Source organism: Gorilla gorilla, chromosome X (assembly GCF_029281585.2).
Source record: "Gorilla gorilla gorilla isolate KB3781 chromosome X, NHGRI_mGorGor1-v2.1_pri, whole genome shotgun sequence".
Lineage (NCBI taxonomy): Eukaryota > Metazoa > Chordata > Mammalia > Primates > Hominidae > Gorilla > Gorilla gorilla.
In genome coordinates this window covers 166,267,817-166,275,691 of record NC_073247.2, presented here as the reverse complement: position 1 = coordinate 166,275,691, position 7,875 = coordinate 166,267,817, and the positions used below count along the sequence as shown (strand labels likewise).

The window sequence follows — 7,875 nt, the reverse complement described above, 5'->3', positions numbered from 1 at the left end:
ACAGAAAATAAATAAGCAAACAACAAGCATATACTACACTCTAGAGCAAATGGACCTAACAGATATATACAGAAAAATCCATCCAGTAGCTACAGAATACACTCTCTTCTCAACTGCACATGGAACATTCTCTGAGATATATAGTACGTTGTGCCACCAAAGAAGTCTTAACAAATTCAAGAAGACTGAAATCATATCAAGTATCTTTTCTGATCACAAAATGGTATAAAACTAGAAAATGAGGGACTTCGGATAATCCACACGTATATCTGTATTAGTATGTTCTCACACTGCTGGAAAGACATGCCCAAGACTGGGTAATTTATAAGGGAAAGAGGTTTAACTGACTCACAGTTCTGCATGGCTGGGGAGGCCTCAGGAAATAGTGGAAGGGGAAGCAGGCACATCTTACATGGTGGCAGGTGAGAAAGAGTGAGTAAGAGCAGGGAAAACTGCCTTACAAAACCATCAGATCTTGTGAGAACTTGTTAGCGGTGGCAGAAATTTGAGTTACCCCATGTTACTGTTGGCCTATCTGTATGGGTCTGTAGCAACTTCAGCCCTTGCCTCCTCAGAAGAAAGAATTCGACTGCAGGGCATAAAGCAGTGAAAGAGACCGAGGCAAATTCCAGAGCAGGAATGGAAGTTTATTTTAAAATGCCTTACAACAGGAAAGCAAGGTGCACTTGGAAGAGACCCAAGGGGGCACATGAAGGTTTAATTAAAGAGAGAAGGTCAAATGCCCTGTTTAACTGTGATCCTAGGACATTTATAAGTTTACCTCTTTCCCATGATTATTCCCTTAGGGTGGGCTGCCCACATGCATAGAGCCCTCCTTACCCTTGGGAAGTGAGCATGCCCAGTGTGTCTAGGGAGTTATACATGCATGCCCACCTGAGGCTTTCTTCCTTTTTCCAGTGGAAGATCATACTTCACCATTTTTGTCTCTTAATATGCATGCCCAGAAAGTTTCTTCTCCCTGGGGCCTGCATCCAATTAACATTTTGATGTTAACAGGTGTGGACCATCAGGAAATGGCCTGTCCCCCTGGCATGGTCAGATTATCACTCTCGGAGAGGCAACATAATAATTGGTGAACCATCACCCAGCATTTCTGGTGGATGGGTGAATGCCATTCTAGTGAATGGGGTCTCTCTATGTGTGCTCCAACCCCACATATCCCTTCTACACTGCCCTAGCAGAGGTTCTCCATGAGGGCTTAGCCCCTACAGCAGACTTCTGCCTGGACGTCCAGGTGTTTCCATGCATCCTCTGAAATCTAGGCGGAGATTCCCCAACCTCACTTCTTGACTTTCATGAATTCGCAGGCCCCATACCACATGGAAGCCACCAAGTTTTGGGGCTTGCACCCTCTGAAGCCACTGCCTGAGCTATAGTTTGGCCCCTTGTAGCCCCAGCTGCAGCTGGTGCAGCTGGAATGCAGAACACCAAGTCCCAAGACTTCATAGAGCAGCAGAGGCCCTGGACCCGACCCAGGAAACCATTTTTCCCTTCTAAGTTTCTGGGTCTGTGATGGGGGGGAGCTGCTGCCAAGATCTACGACATGCCCTGGAGACATTTTCCCAATTGTTTTGGTGATTAACATTTGGCTCCTCCAGCATCAGGATAAATAGCTAATGTAGGCAGGGCTTAATACCTAGGTGATGTGTTGATAGGTGTAGCAAACCACCATGGCACATGTTTACCTATGTAACAAACCTGCACATCCTGCACATGTATCCCAGAACTTAAAATAAAATAAAAATTTTTTTAAAAGCCTCCTCATTACTTATGCTAATTTCTGCAGCTGACTTGAATTTCTCCCAAGAAAATGGGTTTTTCTTTTCTACCGCATCATCAAGCTGCAACTTTTCGAAACTTTTATGCTCTGCTTCCCTTTTAAATGTAAGTTTCAGTTTCAGATCATCTCTCTCAAGTTCAAACTTCCACAGATCTCTGGGTCAGGGGTAAAATGCCTCCTGTCTCTTTGCTAAAGCATAGCAAGAGTGACCTTTGCTCTAGTTTCTAAGAAGTTCCTCATCTCCATATGAGACCACCACAGCCTGTACTTCATTGTCCATAATACTATCAACATTTTGGTCAGCCGGGCGCGGTGGCTCACGCCTGTAATCCCAGCACTTTGGGAGGCCAAGGCAGGTGGATCATGAGGTCAGGAGATCAAGACCATCCTGGCTAACACAGTGAAACCCCGTCTCTACTAAAAATACAAAAAATTAGCCAGGTGAGGTGGCAGGCGCCTGTAGTCCCAGCTACTCGGGAGGCTGAGGCAGGAGAATGGTGTGAACCCCGGGGCCAGAGCCTGCAGTGAGCCGAGATCGCGCCACCGCACTCCAGCCTGGGCGACAGCGAGACTCCGTCTCAAAAAAAAAAAAAACATTTTGGTCAAAGCCATTCAACAAGTCTCTAGGAAGTTCCAAGATTTCCCACATCTTCCTGTCTTCTTCTGAGCGCTCCAAACTGTTCCAACCTCTGCCCAATACCCAGTTCCAAAGTTGCTTCCACATTTTCAGGTATCTTTATAGCAGTGCCCCATTCTCTGCAGTACCAGTTTACTATATTAGTCTGTTCCCACACTACTATAAATATACTACCCAAGACTGCGTAATTCATAAACAAAAGAGGTTTGGTTGACTCACAGTTCTGCGTGGCTGGGGAAGCCACAAGAAACTTACAATAATGGCGGAAGGCAAAGGGGAAGCAGGCACCTCTTTGTAAGGCAGCAGGAGAGAGAAGAGAGAGTGAAGGAGGAACTTCCAAATACTTATAAAACCATCACATCTCGTGAGAATTCACTCACTATGAGGAGAACAGCATGGGAGAAACTTCCCCAATGATCCATTCACCTCTCACTCAGTCCCTCCCTTAACACATGGGGATTATGGGGATTACAATTTGAATCGAGATTTGGTTGGGGACACAGAGCCAAACCTTATTAATATCTAAATTTAAAAATATGCTTCTGAACAATCAATGGATCAATTAAGAAATTAAAAGGGAAATTTAAACATTCCCTGGGAGTAAGGAAATTGGAAGAAAAATATCAAAACCTATGGAATACAGGAAAACCAGTTCTAACAGGGAAGTTTATAGCAATAAATGCATACACCAAAAAGAAGAAATATCTCAAATAAATGACCTAATGTTGCATTTCAAGAAACTAGAATCACAAGAACAAAGTAAGCACAACATTAGTAGAAGGAAAGAAATTACAAAGATATAGCCTTATGTGATATGTAGAACACGAACTCTAGCTATGAAGCACCTACCCAGTGTGGTAACAGTAGTCACTCTGTGGGTTGTGGGGGGAGTGTGCATGTGTAAACTTTCACTCCATCTCAGTCATTTCTGCAGTGTTGAATTACTTTCCTCGGGGTCAGATTATCTGGGGAATGAAAGCAAAGACTTAAGTTGGCTACAACTGAAGGGAAGCCAGCCTGGTCTGACCCCTCGACTCATGCTCCGGCCTAGGTGCAGGGGGCCCTGTGGTTTTGGCTCCGGTTCTCTGGCTGCAGGTTCCTCCTGCACAGGCCTAAGAAGAGAAGAATGCTGCCTGCAGAGGGCAAAGTGTCAGAGAACAGGACGTAGATACGGTGTCAGCCTCAGGGGCAGGCTCTCTGTGGGGACCTTGCTCGGTGAGATGCTCCCTCAAGCCACAAGCCACTCCAGACACCAGGCACCCTCTTCCTCCCCCAACACCTTCCTCACAGACAAGACAGGTTGGTGTCTTTTGTCCTGATGTCTTTGAGCTGACAGACCTAGTTTTGGACACATAGATAGGTAGGTATGCACAAGCTGGTGGCCGCAGCCTTCCACACAGCTTGGGCTGACTCTGCAAACAGGGAGACTGGAGACACAGCTACGGGAAGGATGACACAACATGGTCTTCACCACACCGAGGCTGATCTGGGTACTTCTGCCATGTACCCAACGTAAAGCAACGCTTATTAGGTTGTCACCTCAAGGGGAGCAGCCAGCTGCCTGGTGGAAAGTGGATTATATTGGACCCATTCTCTCATTCAGGGAGCAGGAGGATTTTTGTCCCAGGAATAGAGACATTTTCTGTATATGTATCTGCCCTCCCACCTGCCACAGTTTTGCCAGCAAAGCCATCTATGGATACCCTAAAGGCTGATCCCCATCACTTCCTCCCAAAAAAGGCTCTGTTCAACAGGAGATGAAAGATTTGCCTGGCCATTTGAGGCTCCTCATTGTATTGAACCAACAAGTCTTCCTCCATTAAATCTGAAACCTGCCTGCCTAGTCATTAGTCCATCCCTCATCCCCTCCCCCCCTTGTAAGTTGGGACTCCACACCTAGACCCTCATCTGACTCTGAGTTGGATACTATGGGTGCAGGGTTCTGTGCGTGGTTCCAAGCAGCTGCGGAATGGGACCCTAGTGTCCCAGTTTCTTCTGAAAGGCCTGAGGGACAGCAAGGCTTGGAGGCCCCTGCTGTTCACCACCTTTCTGCTAATCTACATAGTGGTTGTGGTTGGGAGCCACATGTTCACAGTGGACTACCAACGCCACACTCCCATGTACTTCTTGGACGGCCACTTGCTGATGGATGCCGCCTGTATCTCCAACATGGTGCCTCAGGTGCTGGTGCATTTGCTGGCTCCGGTAGGGCCCGTACCTTATTGTGCTTGTCTCATCCAGATATGCTTTCTCCACTTCCTGGCACCCTAGGAGTCCTTCCTCCTCACAGCCGTGGCCTATGATTACTATGCAGCTATCTGCCAGCCATTGCACTACTTTGTCCTCGTGGGCCGACTGACCCACACGGGCCTCACTTCCATCTCCTGCCTGCTGGCCTTGGCCAACGCATTCACCTACAGCATCCTCACAGCTCTACCCAAGTTCGGCAGGCCTTGCCTCATCACCCACTTCTTCTGCGACCTCCGTCACTGCTCAGACTCTCTTGCTTCAGCACACGTGCCAATGAACTTGCCCTGTTCTTCAGTTTTCTGGTGGCTCTTGCACCCTGCGTCCTGGTCGTGGTCTCCTATGGACACGTTGTGGCTGCTGTTCAGGATTCATTCCACCCAGGGCTGAAGAAAAGCCTTTTCTACCTGTGTTGCCCATCTCACTATGATCGGTCTTTTCTACCTCACTTCAGTCCCCTGCTACATCCTTCCCAACTCTGCATACTCTGGCTTGGGCGACTGGGTGCTCTCTGTGCTATGTGTGGTCCTCACTCACATGCTAAACCCCATCTTCCACAGCATGCTGGGATGACAGGCATGAGCCACCGCACCGGCCAGGAAATATTTCTTGAAAGAAAGAATGAGAGAGTACCTCGTGTCTCCCCATTACGGGGTTTGGCACTGGGGATACAGAAAAGCTCCAGACAAGATTCCTGCCTTTATGGAGCTCACAAAGTAGGCTGGGCTATTAGGCACTAAGACAATTCACTGTCATACAATGGTTACTCGCCATTCCTTCACAGGAAAGGGTCACTCACCCCTACCACCAAACCTAGGAACGGCCACATGCTGCACAAAGGGTCAACACAGCTGCCTTTCACTGTTCTCAAGTGATGGCGGGTGGGTGCTTAGAGAAGACCAAAGGCTCAAGGCCAGGACACTAGGCCATCCGGGGCTTCCCAACAGACCCCCATCCCGAGTCCCGCACAAGAGCCTGCAATGACCCCCACAGGGAGAAACAAGCTGTGCTCATCAGCCCTGGTAGGTATGGCTGGGCCCTCCCCCTGGGCCATATGAGGCCAGCCTACATCATCCCCACTTAGACCGCCCCACTCAGGCTAAATTCCTAGGAAAGGGGCCGGGAATCTGTGTAGACCGGGGTAGATTGTTCTCATCATATAGGTGAGAGATGATGCCGACCTGGCCTAGGGAGGGTGGAGAGGACACATTGAAGGAAACTGACTGGACGGAAGGTGAGATGACAGAGTGCGGGGCCATGGAAACGCGTGTCGCCAAGACAGAGAATGAAGCAGAGGGAAGCCATTCCGGGAGTCGGGGGACAGGCAGTGAGGTCAGCTGGGGGCAGGTTGGGTTGGAAGTACCTACAGGCCATCCAAGCTCACATGACTGTGCTGGTTTGAAACTCTGGAATTCAAGCAAAGAGATCCCTGCTTAACTTTAATTCGATGACCCTCTTTGAATATAGACATCCTGGCCCTGTCACCTCTGAAGCTTCACCATTCCAGATGATGCCTAATGTGATCTCAAATACATTTCATCCATTCCAAGCAAGTCTTCTCTGATTCGGAAACACAAAGGCTGTCACTGCCAGCGTGTGTGGACCAGGACCGGCCCTCTGGAGAGGAGGGGCTGTTACGGGCCTCGGTAGGTTTTGTGTTTAAGCACACATGTGTTCTTCATGAGTACCTCCAAGGTGCAGAAGAAAAAAAAAATCTCACTGTGTAATAGTGACAAAATGCTGATGAAGCAAACTATCAACAGCCCTCTGGAGGAATAACTTTCAAGGTAGGATGAACTGTGTGTGTGGAATTTGGAAACAATTGTTTTTTGGAAGCGGCTGAAAGCCACAGAGATGACCGGGAGAGCCGGGCGACATCCGCCCCGTGGTGTCTAGCGTGGGCCCCGAGGCTCGGTGACTTCAGGGACTTCATCACGGCACCGTCTGCCTCATTGCATCAAGAAAAGGTGCCAATTAGAACAAGTTTCAGAGGAAAAATATGGCCTCCAATGAATTGAACAGGCTAGTTTAAACTTTGGCAAACTGGCTCACTCTGGAGCTAATTAGAAATTTTCCTCAACAGCAAGTAATGAATAACTTTCTTAATCGCTTTCTGCTTATAAATGTAATACATGTTCACTGCAAAAGAAGAGGAAATATGGGCAAGTTCGGAAGAGAAAATAAAAAACCAACCGTTATCTCACCGCCAAGGATAACGACAATGAAAATGTGGTGTATTTCTGGATAAATGAGCCAATTCTTGTCTAGTGCTTACAACAGTGGCTTGGGACGTGGTGACCACCCAACAAATGTTATTGGTTATTATTATTCTCATTGCTAGTAGGCTTAGAAAAGTCTTTTCCAGTGCTATCCCTCCCCCAGCCCCCCACCCCCAACAGGCCCCGGTGTGTGATGTTCCCCTCCCTGTGTCCACATTGTTCAACTCCCACTTATGAGTGAGAACATTCGGTGTTTGGTTTTCTGTTCCTGTGTTAGTTTGCTGAAAATGATGGTTTCCAGCTTCATCCATGTCTCTGCAAACGACATGAACTCATTCTCTTTCATGGCTGCATATATTTCATGGTGTATATGTGCCACAGTTTTAAAATCCAGTCTAACATTGATGGGCATTTGGGTTGGTTCCAAGTCTTTGCTATTGTGAACAGTGCTGCAATAAACATACATGTGCATGTGTCTTTATAGTAGAATGATTTACAATCCTTTGGGTATATACCCAGTAATGGGATTGCTAGGTCAACGAGTTGATGGGTGCAGCAAACCAGCATGGCACATGTATGCCTATGTAACAAACCTGCACGTTGTGCACATGTACCCCAGCACTTAAGGTATAATAATGAAAAAAAGGAAAGGAAAGAAAAGAAAGAAAGAAAGAAAAGGAGAGAAAGAAAGAAAGAGAGAAAAGTCTTTTCCATTCCAACAATCAAATAAAGTTCATCTAAATTTTCTTCCAATGTTTTTACTTTTATTGTGTATATATTAGGTCAATACATTCTAAACACTTCAGATACTATAGAAATATTTCTCTATATAGCATTCCCCCGTGCTTCTACTGAGATATGTATCGGCAGCCTGAGAAGTCGGCATTCCTTTGTCCACACCCATCCCCGTGCATCCGTTTCATTTCATTCGCTCCACAGTCAGCCGCACCTCAGAGTTGTCCTTCAAAGGG

At 47.2% G+C, this 7,875-nt stretch overlaps 1 pseudogene; it reads left to right on the top strand.

Moving 5' to 3' along the window:
• Positions 1–1,438: 1,438 nt before the first annotated feature.
• On the top strand, positions 1,439–5,258 carry LOC101126447 (olfactory receptor 3A3-like; annotated as a pseudogene).
• Positions 5,259–7,875: the final 2,617 nt, after the last annotated feature.